The following is a 20,485-nucleotide window of genomic DNA, read 5'->3' on the forward strand; positions in this document are numbered from 1 at the left end:
TGTGTGCCTTTTGCAAGTCACAGGAGTAGCTCTGCTTTTACTGGAATTACTCAGGGCCCCAAGCTGACTGAGCAGCCACCACCTAGAAAGTTGCTGATATAGGCGCAAAAAGCCAAACTCTGTAAACTATTTAATGAGGTTTATTCTGAGCCATTATGAGTGATCATGACCTGGGGTACAATCTCAAGAGGTCCTGAGAAAATGTGCCTGTTGTGGTCAGGTTACAGCTTGGTTTTATACATTTTAGCAAGACAGAAGTTACAGGCAATGACATAAATCAATACATGTAAGGTATAGATAGGTTTGGCCCAGAAAGGTGAGACATCTCAAAGCAGGGTAGGTCATAGGTAGATTTAAAGGATTTTTGATTGGCAATTGATTGAAAGAGTTAAGATTTGTCTAAGCAGTTGAAATCAGTAGAAAGAAATGCTTAAGATAAGGAGGCAGGGTATGGAAGTCAAGGTTTTTGTTATGCAGACAAAGCCCCTAAGTAGCAGACTTCTAGAGAGAATAGATGGTAAATATCTCTCTTCAGATCTTACAAGGTGTCAGACTCTTAGTTAAATCCCTCCTGGATCCAGAAAAGACCTAGAAAAAGGAGGAGATTCCCCACAGATGCAAATTTCTCCCACAAGAGATGGTTTTGCAGGGCTACTTCAAAATATGTTAAAGAAGTATATTTGGGGATAAAATATTTTTATTGTTTTCGAGCCTTGCTCTCATGTGATGCTATACCAGAGTCAGGTTGAAATATGGTATATTTTATTGCTATACGGAGTCTGTTTTGTCGGTCTTAGTATCTCTATTTTAACCTTAATGCTGGTCAGTAGTGCCAAACTCAAAAAGGAGGGAGTATGCTGAGGTGTGTCTGACTTTCCTTTTTGTTGTGGGCAGGAATTCAGTCTTTCAGGTTTCTCTTGGTCCAGAGAGGGTCCATTCAGTCAGTTGGGGGACTCAGGATTTTAATTTTGGCTTACATTGGTCAGTGTACCAGAGGGAAAGAGTTCTGGAGGGACTTGCACTGGTAACTAAATGTTTCAGCTTAGAGGTGAAGGGGATCTGAATATGCTACCCCCAAATGGCTACTTTGGCATAAGAATTATTTTGATCTGAAGGCAATTAAGAAATAGCAGACAAAGGAGGAACCCTCTCTCCTCCACCTTTCTTCCTAAAAGCAGGACATACATTTTCCTTTGTGAAGGTGTTCCCCCTCCTCTCTCCCATACCAGGAAAAAGGGAACAATCTTAAATCACCAGAGATTTACCAACTCTTATCACTGGAGACTCACCAACGACTCTGCATAACCAACATTACTAACATAACCTTATCTTCCATTAGTTTCTTCCATATATTTATTTTCACACAATTTATAACCCCTAGAAGCCCAGACTCTTTTTCCTCTCTCTTGTCACTGTTTGAAAATTTATTGTCCTTTGTTAACATAGTATATAAGCTCCCAAGCCTTTCTTTCTTTTCTGTAAAGCTCCTGTGAGCATACGAAATAAAATGTTTCTCTTGTTAACCTGCCTTTTGTCAGTTTAATTTCCAGGCCCCAGGCACTGAATTTAAGAGAACAGAGAAAAAGTTTTTTCCCTCTCCTACAGAAGTGACATCATGTCATTGACTAGAGCGAGTCACATGGCCACACCTTATGCCCAGAAATTAGACAGAAATATGTGTCAAACAGTATTCATGACTACCCCAGAGGACATTTGTTGCTCTTTTTTGTCCACTGATTGTAACCACCCAATGGATTCACCTTTCCCACTGCTTAGAGAGAGCTAACTTATCAAGATAAGAATTGCAATAGAGAAAGAGTAATTCCTGCAGAGCTGCCTGTGCGGGAGACTGGAGTTTTATTATTACTCAAATCAGTCTCCCTTAGCATTCGATGATTAGAGTTTTTAAGGGTAATTTAGTGGATGAAGGGGGTTAGCCAGTGAGTCAGGAGTGCTGATTGGTTGGGTTGGAGATGAAATCATAGGCAGTTGGTACTGTCTTGCACTAAGTCAGTTGCTGGGTGGGGGCCACAAGATCAGATGAGCCAGTTTATCTGGGTGGTGCCACCTGATCCATCAAGTGCCCAGTCTGCAAAATATCTCAAGCACTGGTTTTAGGTTTTACAAAGAGTGACATTATCCCCAGGAGCAATGTGGGGAGGGTCAGAATCTTGTAGCCTCCAGCTGCGTGACTCCTAAAGCATAATTTCTAATCTTTTGGCTAATTTGTTAGTCCATCAAAGGCAGTCTAGTTCCCAGGCAAGAAGGGGGTTTGTTTTGGTAATTTACGGTCTTTGTTTTAAACTATAAACTACAAAGTAAGTTCCTCCCAAAGTTAGTTTGGCCTATGCCCAGGAATGAATGAGGACAGCTTGAAGGTTAGAAGCAAGATGGAGTTGGTTAGGTCAAATCTCTTTCACTGTCTCAGTTATATTAATAATTTTGCAATGGTGGTTTCATGATAATGCAATAGCAATCACATTTTATTAAGTATTTATTATATGTCAAGCACTATGTCAACCACTTGATATAAATTGTCTTGTTTATCTTCCCAACAGCCCCATGAAGTAGATACTATTACCATTTTCCCTATTTTACCAAAGGGGAAACTGAGGCACACAGAGGCTAAGTAACTTAAGGTCAGACAGCAAATGGTAGAAACTGGATTCAAACTCTAGCATGTATATTCAGAGTACCAACTTCCTACCACCGCAATTTGCTGCCTCTGTAACCTGAGTTGGAGCCATTAGAACCATTAAAGATATTCTAAAAATACTGAACCTCAAGAGAAACATGGTTCAGCATCTTGGTATCTTCTCTCCTGGGAACTCCTTAGTTTCTAGCAAATTTGCTGAATTTCTACCCAGAGGTCTTTAGCTTCAAATATCAAGTGGTAAGGGGAGTATGGTGGGTGCTGGGATGGCAATTCTCAAGTGCAAAGAACATTTCATTTTTACAAAATGAAACAACAATAGCATATAACATTTATTAAAGGCTTGCAATATGTTAGACATTGTAAATCTCCATTACATTTATTTAATCCTCATTACACTCCAGTCAGTATAGGTACTATTTTTATGCCCATTTTACAGATGAGGTAACTGAGGCGCAGAGAGGTTAGGTAAGTGGGATAAGTTCACATGAATGATAAGCAGAGGGATCAGCACACCTTTTGGAAAGGTAGGAGATTAAAGAATGGTTGGATTTTATTTTCTTGCCAACCCCTTACCACAGTATCAAATGATTTTTAGGAAGAGTATCAACCCTTTCATTGGATTGTGTTTCTTAATCTTCTAATTTAGAACTAGAGGCAGCAGCAAAATGGAAAAGGGGAAATGTGGAGACATGAAGAGAAATGGCCACTGAAAACTCAAAGTGGTGCTTCATAGGGGACACCTACTTTAGTGTTTAGAGACGGAGTGTTTGCATTTGGCGTATCAGTTGTCAATGAATGCTTAACAACCTGAAAATATGTTCTCTTAGGTATCTTAAGTGGCTCCCATCCTGTCTCATTTACTTTACTCTGCCATACCTGTTAAGAAAGGGCATACTTGGCAGTGCTCACTCACAGCAGCCTCGCTGTCCACTTTTCCTAAATTCTGATTTGAAGGCTTTGGAATCAATGAGGTTGTTTGTTTATTGAAACAATTTCAGAATTAAACAAAACTTCCAAGTACATTACAAATAACTTTTCTTTTCCCGAACCACTTGAGAGTAAATTGCTGAACAACATCCTATGGCTCTTGAAGGCAGTATGCTTTTAAAAAGATAAATACAAATATTCTCCTTCATCAGTGTCTCTCAAATGATCTCTGAATCAACAGCATTGGTGTCCCCTGATAACTTTTCAGAGAGACACATTTTTGGGTCTCACTGCAGACTTCCTGAATCAGAAACTCAGATATAGGGTCCAGCAATCTGCATCTTTTAACAAGTCCTCTAGGTGATCCTGATGAACACTCATTTTGTAGAGTGTCTCATATTATCTCAGTAGAACAATCAAAATCAGGAAATTAATACCGATGCATGACTACCTCTACTCCTCACAATGCATTTACATTCTGCCAATTTCCCCAATTTTCACGTCCTTCATAGCAAAAGGATGAGAGCCGGAGTTTCCCATTGCATTTGTTTTGTCCCTTCAAAACCCTTTAGCTTGAAACAGTTCTTTAATCTTTTCTAGGTTTTTATAACCTTGACATCTTTGAAGGTGACAGGACAGTGATTTTGTAGCATGTCCCTCAATTTGCCTTTGTCTCATGTTTCCTCATGATCAGATTCAGGTGATGCACTTCTGGCAGAAATATCATGAGTGTGATGCTGAGATCTTCTCATTGTATCCCATCAGGTGGTGGATGATTTCAATTTCATGTCTCATTTCTCATGATGTTTACTTTGGTAACTTGATGAAGGTTAAGCCCATCAGGCTTCTCCACTGTACAGCTGATATTTTCATTCTGTAATTAACAAGTATTTTGTGGAGAGAAATGTTGAGATTATGTAAATATACTCCTTATTAAACCCTCCATTTATTTATTTGTTGTTTGTCCATCCCTCCATTCGTTTGTTTATTTGGGCATGGGACTCATGGATTTCTGTTTTATTAAATGGGTTTTAATCCATTACTATCATTATCCCTATGTTCACACTGTCTCAGATTGGGGTAGTGGAAGCCCTTTCAAGCTTGTTTCTGTGTCCTTTTCACGTGTCCTCATTTGCTGAGCCCTCCCTTGCCTTCTGGTGCAAAAAGATATTCCAGGATCATGTTACATTTTCTCTGCCCCAGCCCTAGAATCAGCTATTTCCTAAGGAGCCCTAGTTTCATTTTGTTTCTTTTCTTTTGTTTTAGTGGCAGATGATATTTAGAAATCAAGATCTGGGCACTAGATGTTCTCATTGCTACTGGGGTGTTACTGCTTCCAGACCCACTCAGTGGACAGAGCTAGAGACTATATGTATGTGCGTGTACATACACATGCAAACACACTTATATCTATATTTGCTTCAATATCTAGCTATACATATTAAAGACTATGAGTTCACACTGCTGTCTCCAATTCCAGTCTAATACCACAGAGTTTATTCTAGTTTTCTCTGTTTCTGTATTTGCAGCTTTCTGCCATGATGGTAAGAGAGATGATTCCCAATCTCTTTACTATGTTATATATTTGATCAGCCTCCCAATCTACACCAGTCTCCCCTCACCATGGCCACTCCACTCTGCATAGACACCCTCCTCTCTTCCTGCTGGGTTCCGACACTGTGCCACACCTGCCACTGCTCTGGACTGCACAGATGTCCCTCATCCCACGTGTGTGTCTTCTGATGCTCTGGCCCTCTGCCTGGCTGTTCTATTCACTCCACTTGGGCTCTGACACCCCACACTGGACCTCTTTCCTACATAGATATCATTCTTACCCTGCCCAGACTCTGACGGTATGGGCTGGGCTGCCCCTCACATATACCCAAGATCTTCCTCCTCATGCAGCTAGGGCTCTGATTCTCTGCACCACCACCCTCCTGGCTGCACTGAGTCTCCAGAATCAGAGGCTGGGCTGGGCTGCCACCCCTTCTCCTTCTCCTTCTCCTTCCTCACTGCACCTGGGCTCTACAAAGCATCCTGCTATTCTCCACTCTTTCCCCTCCTCACACCCCCACACACTCATGGGGATGCTGTCTGCACCCTGGGAAGGCTACAACACTTCACTCTGGGGCTTTGCAAATTTCTCTTCCATCTGGGGCTTTTGGAGTGAATTCTTCAGGTCAGAAAGGGAAGGGGGAAAAGGGGAAGAGAAAGAGGAAAATACAGGAAGGCTTCAATATACTTTTAAAATGGACTTCTTTATCCACTGTACCAGAAGAATTTAATTTTAGCATTTGTTTAGGAAGGCTATAAAGTCACTCACATTTTAACTCAAAGCTTATGAACCTTATACTCTCTTAAATTGATAATTTCATATCTACAGAGAGATAGATATATAGATATAGATACATGTCAGGTTCCTAGAGACATTCCAAGTGTTTTTCTATGCTTACAGCTAATATGGTAGGGTAGAAGCATTTTTCTTTCTTCCTTTCTTTCTTTTTATTTTTTTTATTTTTTTTGAGATAGGGTCTGGCTCTGTTGCCCTGACTGGAGGGTAGTGGTGTGACCACGACTGACTGCCGCCTTGGCCTCCCAGGGTTAAGCGATCCTCCAACCTCAGCCTTCCGAGTAGGTGGGACTACATGCACATGCCACCATGCTGGACTGCTTTGTAAAATTTTTTTGTAAAGACAAGGTCTCACTATGTTGCCCAGTCTGCTCTCAAACTCCTGAGCTCAAGTGATCCTCCTACCTCAGCCTCCCAAAGTATTAGGATTACAGATATGAGCCACCACACCTGGTATGAGAATTCTTGAATTTCAAATCTGCACAGTGTTGCAATTCTTGTTTTTGTTGTTCGTGTCACAGTTGGATTATATCTGTGTGTTTCTCTTCCTCACTAGACTCATTAATGTCTCTGATGCATGTCCTGAGGGTTTTTCCCATTCCCAGCACTCTGATCTGTGGGCTTGCACTTCAGAAACAGCAACTAAGAGGCTAAGATGCAAAGAAGGAAGCTGCTTGTAAAAGTGTTAGATGAAAGAGTCAGATAAAAAGTTTGAAAGCAGGCTTTCAAAATGAATTTTCCTGTTTCCATAAACTACATCAGTCTGAATTGGGGAAGGAGAGGCACCTTTGAAGGAAGGAGTAGGGAAGAAAGAGTTGGAAACCCTCTGGGTTGGGCTGGTGGCTGGGAATGATGACAGACTTTCTGGGAAGAGTATCAGGGAATCATGTGTAGGTCACTTAGCTGTCCTGCTTATTGCTGTTGCCAACCGCCAGTGGTCAACCTGTTAGCCATGAGTGTCTGGGTTGAAGTAACACTGTCAAGGCTATGGAGAGCCCATCCAGCCTTTTTCCCTGTCCCAGTCATAACTTGTGGATACCGATTGGGGAAAAGATAACCCCTGATGGGCTGAGATGATGGTCTGAAGGGAAAGCTTGCCCTTAATAAAGATGGGGCTAAACAGGGACTGGATAGAACCAGTGGGCAATTGCCACTTGGGCCAGTAGAGTGATAAATGTGCAGTTCCTATTACGTTATTGTTATTATAGTAGATGTATATGGAAATTAAAATATTAGCATAGCCCTCTCCTGTGTTAGTCTGTTTTTTTGTGTCACTATAAACAAATATCAAGCTAGGTGCGGTAGCTCACAACTGTAATCCCAGCATTTTGGGAGGCTGAGGCAGGAGGATTGCTTGAGGTTAAGAGTTCAAGAGCGTCCTGGGAAACATAGCAAGGCCCTATCTCTACAAAAAAATAAAAAATTAGCTGGGTGAAGTAGTGCATGCCTGTAGTCTCAGCTACTTGGGAGGCTGAGGTGGGAAGATTACTTGAGCCCAGGTGTTGTAAGGCTGCAGTGAGCTATGACCGTGCCATTGCACGCTGGCCCAGGCAACAGAGTGAGATCCTGTCTCAAAAACCAAAACAAAAAAATACCTGAGACTAAGTAATTCATTAAAAAAAAAAAAAAGAGGTTTAATTGGTTCACAGTTCTGCAGGCTGGACAAGCATGGTCCTGGCATCTGCTTGGCTTCTAGCGAGGCCTCAGAAACTTTCACTCATGGCTAAAGTTAGAGCAGGAGCAGATTCATCACATGATGAGAGCAAGAGAGAGAGAGGGGGAGTGCTACACACTTTTAAACAACCGGCTCTCCCATGGACTAACAGAGTGAGAACTCACTTATCACCAAGGGGAATGATGCTAAGCCATTCGTGAGGGGTCCACTCCCATGATCCAATTATCTCCCACCAGGCCCCACCTACAACACTGGGATTCACATTTCAACATAAGATTTGGAGGGGAAATATATTCAAACCACATCATTTTGCCCCGGCACCCAAAATCTCATTGCGAAGTACAACTATCCCTTCTCAACAGTCCCCTGAAGTCTTAACTCATTCCAGCATCAAGTCCAAAGTCCAAAAGTTCCAACTGAGACTCATTTTCTTCCACCTATGAGCCTGTAAAATCAAAATAAGTTATTTACTCCCAAGATACAATGATGGTATAGGCATTGAGTAAACAGTTCCATTCCAAAAGGGATAACCCAGTCAAGAGAAAGGTGTAATAGGCCCCATGCAAATCTGGAATCCAGTGGAGTGGTCATTTAATCTTAAAGCTCCAAAATATTCCTTGAATTTATGTCCTGTATCCAGGGCACACTGGTCCAAGGGGTGGGATCCCAAGGCCTTGGGCAGCTCCACCTCTGTGGCTTTGCAGGTGCAGCTCATGTAGCTCTTCTCATGGGTTGAAGTTGAGTGTCTGTGCCTTTTCCAGGCTCAGGACACAAACTGCCAGTGGCTCTACCATTCTGAGGTCTGAAGGGCAGTGGCTCCTTTTCCCATAGCTCCACTAGGCAGTGCTCCAGTGGGGACTTTCTGTGGGGCTCCAACCTCACATTTCCTTTCAACACTACCCTAGTAGTTTCTCTGTGGGGGCTCTGCCTGAGTACCCAGGCTTTCTCATACATCCTTTTGATTCTGGAGAGGTGCCAAACCTTCTTCACTTGTGCATATTGGGTGCCTGCAGGCTGAACACTACTGGAAACCACAAAGACTTATGGGAGACTGCACTCTCTAAAGCAGCAGCTGGAGCTGTACCTGGGGCTCTTTGAGCCATGGCTGGAGCTGAAGTGGATAGGATGTGGATGGCAGTATCCCAAGGCTGTGCAGGGTAGTACAGCCTGGACCCGGCCCCTGAAACCATTGTTTCCTCCTAGGCCTCTGAACTGTGATGGAAAGGGCTGCCTCAAAGATCTCTGAAATGCCTTGGAGGCCTTTTCCCCACTGTCTTGAATATTAGCACTGGGCTCTCTTTTAGTAATGCTAACTCTCTAGCAAGTGGTTGCTCTGCTGCCTGCCTCAATTCTTTCTCTGTCACAGGGCCAGGCTGCAAATTTTCCACTTTTATCCTGTTTCTGTTTTAAATATAAATTTCAACTTTAGGTCATTCCTTTGCTCCTGCATCTGATCATAGGCTGTTAGAAGCAGCCAGGCAACATCTTGAATGCTTTGCTGCTTAGAAATTTCTTCCATCGGATACCCAAGGCCATTACTCTTAAGTTCAAATTTCCACAAAGCCCTAGGACATGGACATAATGCAGCCAAACTCTTTGCTAGGGCATACATGGGTGACCTTTGCTCCAGTTCCAAATAAGTTTCTCATTTCCATCTGAGACCTCATCAGCTTGATTTTCACTGTCCATATCTTAATCAGCATTTTGGCCACAACAATTTGACCAATCTGTAAGAAGTTCCAGACTTTTACTCATCTTCCTGTCTTCTTCTTATCAATTTTTTGAGACTGAGTCTCGCTCTATTGCCCAGCCTGGAGTGCAGTGGCATGATGTCAGCTCACTGCAACCTCTGCATCCCAGATTCAAGTGATTCTCATGCCTTGGACTCCCGAATAGCTGAGATTACCAGTGCCTGCCACTACGCCTGGCTAATTTTTATATTTTTAGTAGAGATGAGGTTTCACTGTGTTGGCCAGGCTGGTCTTGAACTCCTCACCTCAGGTGATCCACCCACCTCGGCCTCCTCCACCATGCCGGGACCTTTCTGTCTTCTTCTGAGCCCTCCAAACTCTTCCAACTTCTGCCTGTTACCCAATTTCAAAGGTGCTTCCACATTTTCAGGTATCTTTATAGCAATGCACTATTCCTTGGTACCAATTTTCTGTGTTAGCCCATTTTTGTGTTGCTATAAAGAAGTATCTGACACTAGGTAATTTATAAATAAAAGAGGTTTAATTGGTTCACAGTTCTGCAGCCTGTACAAGCATGGCACTGGCATCTACTTGGCTTCTGGGGTGGCCTCAGGGAGCTTTTACTTATGGTGAAACATGAAACAGGAGCATGCATATCACACGGCAAGAGTGGAAGCAAGAGAGAGGGGAGAGGTGCTACATACATTTAGATAACTAGCTCTTGCATGAACTAACTGAGTGAGAACTCATCACCAAGGAGATAGCACTAAGCCATTCATGAGGGATTTGCCTTCAGGGTCCACCTCCCACTGGACCCCACCTCCGACCCTGGATATTGCATTTCCACATGAGATTTGTAGGGGTCAAACATCCAAGCCATACCATCCCCTAACCCAGTTCTGTTAGCACCCTGAAAACATGAATCTAAATAAGTATTTACCTCAATTTCTCAATTTTTTGACCTAAATTGTACTAAATTGTTGACATCTTACTAAAAGGAGGATGTAATTCACTTCCATTGCCTTAAAAAAAAATCCAATCCCTCTTCTTTTCTCCTTATTGTGATTTATTAAATTTTTAAATCTATACTTTGTAAGATGAGAAATTTAGTGCCTTAACCTTTTCTACTGTATCTCCTTCCTCTACGTCTCAGCTGGCCAACCATAACAATACATTTTTATTGATAAGATTTATAACGTTTGCATTATGTTACATTTTAATTGAGTATAATTAAAATTCAGCAGCATTATAATATTTACTACAGGACTAGTGGGCATTATTAGACCCTTAGAAAATACTATGTAATATGCCACTAAACTTGGGCCATTCAGAGGAAGATACTCCAAGCTTCAGGGTCAACCGGATTTTTTTCAAAATCATGCCTTTTTTTTTTTTTTTTTTTTTGCTTTCTATTTGGAATATAATGTTCTAGGAATATGCATTGCCTTACTGAAAGTTTATGATTACCTTCCTTTTTTGTTTCTTGTTGCCTGAAAGAACATATGCTTTCTTCATCATATTCCTAAGCTCATTCAGCTTTTTAAAGCAAACCACTTATTGAGATACGTAATGTCTTTATGGGCCTGCTCCACAGCTCTCAGCCTGGGGTTTTAAAAAATTGTATTTTTAGTTGATTATACTGTTTCTAGAATCCTGTATCTTTTTCTGTCATAATTATCTTTTTCTCTACTTTGTTTTAGTGGGGTATAGTCTCAATTTTTTCAGCAAATGTTTATAGAAGGTAAACTTTTTGAGGTAATGCTCGTCTGAAAATGTCTTATGTAGCTCTTGCACTTGATTGAGAGTTTGGCTCAGTGTAGACTCCTACATTCAAAATCATTTTTTTTTTTGAACTTTGAAAGCACTGTTTCATTGTTTTCTAGTGTTCCAAATCGCAATAATAAATTGTCAGTTTTTAAATTTTAATCTATTCATTGCAGGTAACTTGTTTTTCCCCTAATTCTAGATCTTGTTTTTAGATTTAGCGTTCTTAAGTATTAGGTCAGCTGTTGTATTAGTCTGTTCTCATGCTGCTAATAAAGACATACCCAAGACTGGGTAATTTATAAGGGAAAGGGGTTTAATTGACTCACAGTTCTGCAGGCCTGGGGAGGCCTCAGGAAACTTACAATCATGGCAGAAGGGGAAGCAAACACATCCTTCTTCACATGGTGGCAGCAAGGAAAAATGCAGAGTGAAGGGGGAAAAGCCCCTTATAAAACCATCAGATCTCCTGCCAACTCACTCACTGTCACAAGAACAGCATGAGGGGACTGCCTCCATGATCTAATCACCTCCCATGAGGTCCCTCCTCCAACACATGGGGATTATAATTAGGATTACAATTGAAGATGAGATTTGGGTGGGAACACAACCAAACCATATCAGCTGTGATTACTTGCATTTTGGAAAATCTTCGATTATTTCTGTGATTTATTTGTGACTTCCATATTCTCAAACTTTTAGTGGAAGTTCCTTTCCAGAACTTCCACTGGATGTATATGGCCCTTTTGAATTGATCCTTTTTTATGTTCTCTTTTCTTTTATTTTAAGCTTTTGATTTTTCACTTTTCAATATAGTAATTTTTAAAATGTTTTGTCCAGTCATTTTACTGAATATTTCAACTATCATATTTTTAAATTCTATTAATTCTGTTCTTATATTATTCCATTTTTGGAAGTATAATCTTATCATCTGAAACAATATAGTCTCTAATGTTGATTATACTTTTTTTTTTTTTTTTGAGACAGGGTCTCAGGTGTAGTGGTGAGATCATAGCTCACTCTCAACTCCTGGGCTCAAGGGATCCTTCTACCCCAGCTTCCCAAGTATATATAGCTATAACTATAGGTGTGCACCATCATGCCCAATTAATTTTTTAATTTTTTTTTAGGGATGGGATCCCACTATGTTGCACAGGCTGGCCTCAAACTCCTCGCCTTAAGCAGTGCTCCCAAAGTGCTGGGATTACAGGCATGTGTCTTCTACGCCTGGCCTAATTATACATTTTTAATCCTTTAAAACATTTCCTTGCATTAATAGGTCTTTCAGGTTAATTTTTATATTATTTTGTCTTTCTTATGGTCTGTCTGTTTTTTCCCAAATGTCTGGTAATCCTTGGCTATACATTTATATTTATGATAGATTGTTGCTTAATGGATAGTTGGGTAGATTTCCTCAGTACAGAACTGAATGAGAGCTGAGAATGCATCTGTTTATGTGGTTAGGTCTTATCTACTAGAAGTCTTCATATTAGGATGTACAGATAGGACTCTGAAAGCAGGCAAACCCTTTTCTTTGACCCCTGATGGTCTCACCTCTAGGCTGCCAGCCCCTACACAAGAGCCTCAGCCTGCACAATTTGGGTTGCTTAGTTTCTTCAGAGAGTATTTTCTGTGACTTTAGCCTATGAACAAATGCCATCTGTACAGTTCTTCAATCAATGACTTCAATTCCTGAATTCCTGTCCCTCGTCTCACTTCTGTTCTGCATTGCTGCTGACTTGGAAAAGTTCATCCAAGAAGAAAGGCTGCCTGCTCCGCTGCAGCCTTCCTTAGTGGATGCATCAGGCAGGGCATTTCTGCAAGTTCATCCAATTTGACTTCTTCCATTTCAGAAACTTAGACCTTTGGTCTATTGGTATCCCTCCCTCCAAGTCTTAGGACTTGGAGGAATATATTCTTTTTCTTACTGCCACTACAATCTGTTTTAGGACTAGGGGCAAAAACTTGTATTCAGCCTAAGATTTTGATGAAGACAGGAGATTTACTTATTTAATTTTACAGTTGGCTGGAGTATCTCTTTAAATTTTTTAGTTTTGTGGAGGTTCTATTTTATAGAACCCTATGTATCTAAGAATGTCTTTCTGTTGTTTTCATATCAGCAAAAATTCTTAGTTGTGTATAAAATTCTTAGCTCAAAATAACTCTCAAAATTCAGGACATGTCTCTCCATAGCCTATTTCAGTAGAGAATTTGAGGCCAGCCAGATGTTTTCCTTCCAGGCAACATCCTTTGTCCCCTTCACCCTTTGTTTCTGCTAAGAAATATGTTAGATTTAATTTAATTTAATTATTTTTAAATTTCCATTTTTATTTTAGATTCATGGAGTACCTGTGCAGGTTTGTTACAAAGATATATTGCATGATGCTGAGGTTTTGGGCTTCTAATGATCCCGTAACCCAGATAATGAACATGGCACCCAATATATGTAAGATTTTTAAACCTCATTTAACTGTTCAAACATTTTAGCCTGTAAAAATGAGGTGTGGGTCTTTCTTAAAGTTATTTTTCGTGGAATGCAATTGTGTTCATCTGCAAAACTTGGCATGCGGTAGGCACTCATTAATAGCAAGTAGATAAATAAATAAATTATTTCAATTTGATATCTCAGTTTCCATTTTTTAGGAATGTCTTCTTATTTGTTTATTTATTTATTTTGAAACAGAGTCTTGCTCTGTCATCCAGGCTGGTGTGCAGTGGCACAATCATAGCTTGCTGCAGCCTTGAACTGGCCTCAAGTGAAGTGATCCTCTGACCTCAGCCTCCTGAATAGTTAGGACTACAGGTGGGCACCACCACATCTGGATAATTTTTATTTTAGATGAGGTCTTAATATGTTGGCTAGGCTGGTTTTGAACTGCTGGCCTCAAGTGATTCTGCCTCAGCCTCCCAAAACCCTGGGATCACAGGCATAAGCCACGTGGCCCAGCCTTTATTATGTTTTTGATATTGCTTGTTTTTCGGTTATTCTGGTTTCTTTCCCATAAGCTGTTATAATTCTTGGTTTGTTCTCTTAGTCATTGATTTGATTTTATACAATGTGCTTCTGTTATTCATTGCCTCTGTTGTGGGTTTAAATCCTCCTATTGCATTATAGTGTCCTTGCCACCTTTCCTCAAGTTATCATTTTCATCTTATTGTTATTCTTACATCTCAATCTTTCTTCTTACAGCTTTTTGTTCTGTTCCACAAAGGCTATGTCTCTAGACATTTGAATTAGAATGCCAATTTTAATAATTTTCTTCTAGTTTTAGTAGTTGCCTTAGTTTGTGCTGATGTAACAAAATATCACAGACTGGGTCATTTGTAAGTAATAGAAACAGTTCTGGATACTTGATATCCAAGATCAAGATGCCAGCAGATTCAGTGTCTGGTCAGGGCTCTTTCTGCTTCCAGGATGTCACCTTGTTGCTGGATCCTCCAGAGGAGGGGAGCACTGTGTCCTCACATGGCAGAAGGGACAGAAAAGCAAAAAAGGCCTAGCTACTTCCCTCCAGCCCTTTTACAAGATCATTAATCCCATTCATGAGGTCTTCATTCTCATGACTTAATTGCCTCTTAAATGTCCCACCTCTTAATACTGTCATATTGGCAATAAAGTTTCAACGCATGAATTTTGTGGGGATGCTCAGATCATAGCAGTAGTAAATTATCTTCAGAGGTGTTTAGTTTTTCTCCAGGTGTTACTTTTTCTTGTTCTATAGTAATTGTTCCTAAATACCATTTCTTACCCTTCTGCTTTCTCACCTTCAAACAAAGAGGGATCTATGCAGAATCAGTTTTTATCTGCAGAGAGCTCCGACCTCAGCTTCGTAGTCTGCCTACTTTGGTATGGATTACATCTCCTTCTCAGTGGGGTTTGGGTGTGCACAGCCCCTACACCCAATCCGGGTATATCAGGGCTTCCTCTATTACACTTCTCTTGGCTGGATTGGGATTCTCGCTTTCCTTTTCTGCTTGAACTAGTAGTCCCCTGAGTGCATTTGCACTGGGTTTCTACTTTTCTTTATTCTATCCTCAATGTTTCAGTTGAGGGGACTTCATCTCCTAGAATTTAATATGCTACCTCACCACCTTGAATTCCTCTGTCTTCTCCCTAGCTGTTATTTGGGAGTTACTTGGGTCATTTGAGCCTTAAGTGTTCAGTCATCTGTATGAACATTAATTTAATTTGTACACTCATGTTTATAGCAGTATTATTCATAAAAGTTGGGAGCAACCTATATGTTCATGAATGAATTAACAGATAAAGTGTGGTATATACATAAAATGGAATATCAGTCAGCCTTGAGAAGGAAGGAAATTCTGACATATGCTGTAAGATGCATGAGCCTTAAGGACATCATTATGCCAAATGAAGTAAGCCAGGCACAAAAGGACAAATACTGAATGATTCCACTTACGTGATAGACCTATAGTAGACAAATTCATGGAGGTAGGAAGTAGAATGGTGGTTGACAGGGGCTGGAGGTGGGGATTAAGGAGTTATTATTTCTAATAAAATTGAGATAGAGGAAACCCAGTGTAGCTATTATTGACTGGTACTATTGTTTCTGGGATGTACTGTGGAGAGATACAGGTGAAATACAAGGCACACACCTGGCACTGGAGAATCTTTTGTGTACTTGGGAAAACAGGATATACATGTTTAGAATAAATCAGACCTAACTATGCACCTGTGGCAGGTGCCTAACCTCCCCAAATCTGCATTTCCTCACCCATAAAATGTGTATACTATGGTGGGTATGGGGGCTAGGATCAATACCTTCGTTGGGGAGTTGCAGTAAAAATAATGTATAGGTAAAATAGCTGTATTTGGCACACAGTAGTCACTCAACTATTGTTATTTTCCTTTCCCTTAAAAAGTGAGATTAAACAATGAGAAAAGCTAGAACTTAAACCAAACATTTCAGTAAGACTAGAGCATACCACTCTTTCTCCTAAAAGGCAAATGTTCTGAAATGAAGGAGGCAGAACTAACGTCATCTATGAGTGCATTTTACTATGGATTCTTGCCTGTGTGGGCAGGTTGATGATTGTCTCTAAATATGTGAGAATACTAATATGTTACACAAGTGTGGGTTGTAATGCTTATTTGATTAATTCTGTCAACCTATGCTTTAAATGTACAAAGTACCTGTTATCTAAGCTTACATTTACCAAGTATGCATTTACACATGCGCATGCACGCGCGGGCACACACACACACACACACAATTTTTCTGCTTTGATGATTCAAAGGCTCATATAAAATCATTTTTAAATAATTTGATGAGGCATAAACTACTGCAGTCTTTTTGGGTATGAATTTATAAGGAGCAGGGAATTTAATAATGATTCTAATTCTTATGCTCCATCAAGACCCTTTCCTTGGGTTGGATGTCCTTTCACAGATTTCTGTATTATCCTGTGTATATATCTATTATTTCACCAGGTTGTATTTAAGTCCTTATGAGTCTGTTTCTCTCCATGGATTGTGAACTCCTTGAGAGCAGGACTGTCTTATGCATTTCTGTATCTATACCATCCTGTACGACACCTGATTATGGTAGGTGATCAGTAAATGTTTGTTGAGTTAAATTGAGCCTTGGCAAATTTTACTTGGCAAATTCTTGATGTTAACTTTCTTCCCTTTCTCCCGATATTAAAGAGAATTATCACTACGCTATAGAAATCGAGCTAAAACCTTAAGTTGGATACCAATGACTATAAATCAAATGACTCAAGTAACCTTGGGGTATAAGAATATTTTTTCTTAGTTAGAAATGTTATTGAGACTGTTCCAAATATCATTCATGTTGATGATAGTGTTTTTCCTCTCAGCCTCTCTGAAAGAGCAATTGAATACAGACAGCTCCAACTTATAATGGTTTGACTTATGATTTTTTGACTTTATGATGATGTGAAAACAATATACATTCAGTAGAAACCATACTTCAGTACAGTATTCAATAATATCTAACAGTTCATTATAAAGTGGGCTTTCTGTTAGATGATTTTGTCCAACTGTAGACTCACGTGTTTTGAGCATGTTTAAGGGAGGCTAGGCTAAGGTATAATGTTTGGCACGTTAGGGGTACTAAATGCATTTTCTACTTATGATATTTTCAACTTATGATGGTTTTTTCAGGTTGTAACCACATCATAAGTTGAGGAGCATCTGTATATGGATTTATTGTGTTTCCAGAAGATCAATTTCAAAGCTTCAGGATCATGACGTGGCATAGTCTACCTTGTGAGACCACATTAGATAAGGTCTTTTAGGCTTTTCTGTAATAATATTCCACAGGATAATGTACCAGGCTAGAAGCATCTCGTCCTCAATTCTACTTACTTCTTACCAGTTTTGTGGAGAGATCTAGAGTCCTGACACTGAAGAAAACTCAGGATGTTGTGATTCCTCCTTTTCTGTTACTCCCCTTGCAGAATAGGAGATCTTGACAAGGAGGGGCATGAGATAATGTTTGGTGACAGAATTGTGAGGACTAATGTCTAGATGGCTGATTTTTCACAAAGGAGCTGAGGCTGGAAAAAGTCATCAATGAGAAGGCATTTTTTTTCATTTCTTGTTTTCAACACTAAGCAAATACTAAACCTGCAAAATTGAACAACAACAACAAAAATCTTAACAAAATCAAAAACGTCTCCCCACCCCAAGCAACCTATGTTTTAAATTCATAAAAGTGAGATGTACTGGGTTTTGGTATTGGCAAAAAAATAACTTGTTTCATCAACATCTGCAGCAAGAAGGGCAAGCAAAATAGAATCCACCTTGGTAGTGTCTGGTAGATGTGTTAGAGGAATTTACTACTAAATTGTAGGTAGGAACTTTCATAAATCCCAACCTGCCAGCCTTTTGACCCCCAAATTGACTAAATGGATTCAACTCAGAGAAATGAGGCAATTTCTTCTGAGAATGCAATTTAGGGAGATAGCCAGTACAATCCTGGAGACAAGGGTTATTTACTGCATGCCATTGCACAAACAATGAAATCACAATTGATCAAGGGGGGAAAATTCTATCAACAACTCAAATAAAGATGCAGGAAAGGGTAAGGGTTAGATAGCAAGAGGAAATAATCCATCTTTGCTGGAGAACACTGGGATTTAATAAATGACAAAATAAAAATTCCAGACTGTTGTCCGGTCTTAGCAAACGGCACACCAGGAGATTATATGCAGCGCCTAGCTTGGTGGGTCCCACGCCCATGGAGCCTTGCTCACTGCTAGCACAGCAGTCTGAGATTGAAGTGCCCAGCAGCAGCCTGGCAGGGGGAGGGGCATCTGCCATTGCTAAGACTTGGATAGGTAAACAAAGCAGTCAGGGAAGCTCAAACTGGGTGGAGCCCACCGCAGGTCAGCAAGGCCTGCTGCCTCTGTTGACTCCACCACTGGGGGCAGGGCATAGCTGAACAAAAGGCAGGAGAAACTTCTGCAGACTTAAACGTCCCTGTCTGACAGCTCTGAAGAGAGCAGTACTTCTCCCAGGATGGCATTTGAGCTAAGAGAACAGACAGACTGGCTCCTCAAGTGGGTCCCTGACCCTGTGTAGCCTAATTGGGAGACACCTCCCAGTAGGGACTTAATGACACCTCATACAGGCAGATGCCCCTCTGGGATGAAGCTTCCAGGGGAAGGATTAGGTAGCAATATTTGCTGTTCTGCAATATTTACTGTTCTGCAGCCTCTGCTGGTGATACCAAGGCAAACAGGATCTGGAGTGGACCTTCAGCAAACTCCAACAGACCTGCAGCTGAGAGATCTGTTAGAAGGAAAACTAACAAACAAAGGAATAGCATCAACATCAACAAAAAGGACACCCACACCAAAACCCCTTCTGTAGGTCACCAACATCAAAGACCAAAGGTAGATAAAACCACAAAGATGAGGAGAAACCAGAGCAGAAAAGCTGAAAATTCTAAAAACCAGAGCATCTTTTCTCCTCCAAAGGATTCCATCTCCTCCCCAGCAATGGAACAAAGCTGGAAGGAGAATGACTTTGACTTTGCAAGAGCAAACAAATTCAAAAGCTAGCAGAAGACAAGAAATAACTAAGATGAGAGCAGAACTGAAGGAGATAGAGACACAAAATAAAAATCCTTTAAAAAATCAATGAATCCAGGAGCTGGTTTTTTGAAAAGATAAACAAAATTGATAGACTGTTAGTAGGCTTCAGAAGGTCAGTAATAACAAACTTCTCTGAGCTAAAGGAGGATGTTCGAACCCATTGCAAGAAAGCTAAAAACCTTGAAAAGAGATAAGACGAATGGCTAACTAGAATAAACAGTGTAGAGAAGATCTTAAATGACTGGATGGAGCTGAAAACCATGGCACGAGAACTATGAGATGCATGCACAAGCTTCAGTAGCTGATGTGATGAAGTGGAAGAAAGGGTATCAATGATTGAAGATCAAATTAATGAAATAAGGCAAGAAGGAAAGTTTGGAGAAAAAAGAGTAAAAAGAAATGAACAAAGCCTCCAAGAAATAAAGGACTACATGAAAAGACAAATCTACGTTTGATTGGTGTACCTGAAGGTGATGGGGAGAATGGAACCAAGTGAGAAAACACTCTTCAGGAGATTATCCAGGAGAACTTCCCCAACCCTAGTGAGGGAGGCCAACATTCAAATTCAGGAAATACAGAGAACACTACAAAGATACTCCTTGAGAAGAGCAACCGCAAGACACATAATGTCAGATTCACCAAGGTTGAAATGAAGAAAAAAAATGTAAAGGGCAGCCAGAGAGAAAGGTTGGGTTACCCACAAAGGGAAGCACACCAGACTAACAGCAGATCTCTTGGCAGAAGCTCTACAAGCCAGAAGAGAGGGGGGCCAATATTCAACATTCTTAAAGAAAAGAATTTTCAACCCAGAATTTCATATCCAGCCAAACTAAGCTTCATACATGAAGGAGAAACAACATCCTTTACAGACAAGCTAATGCTGAGAGATTTTGTCACCACCAGGTCTGTCTTACAAGAGCTCCTGAGGGAAGCACTAAACATGGAAAGGAACAACCAGTACCAGCTACTGCAAAAACATGCCAAATTGTAAAGACCATTGATGCTAGGAAGAAACTGCATCAACTAACGGGCAAAATAACCAGCTAGCATCATAATGACAGGATCAAATTCACATATAACCATATTAACCTTAATTGTAAATGGGCTAAATGCCCTAATTAAAATACACAGACTGGCAAATTGAATAAAGCATCAAGACCCATCAGTGTGCTGTATTCAGGAGACCCATCTCATGTTCAGAGACACACATAGGCTCAAAATAAAGGGATGGAGAAAGATCTACCAAGCAAATGGAAAGCAAAAAAAAGGGGTTGCAATCCTAGTCTCTGATAAAACAGACTTTAACAATGATCAAGAGACAAAGACGGCCATTACAT

The sequence above is a fragment of the Papio anubis genome, chromosome 10 (assembly GCF_008728515.1).
Source record: "Papio anubis isolate 15944 chromosome 10, Panubis1.0, whole genome shotgun sequence".
NCBI lineage: Eukaryota > Metazoa > Chordata > Mammalia > Primates > Cercopithecidae > Papio > Papio anubis.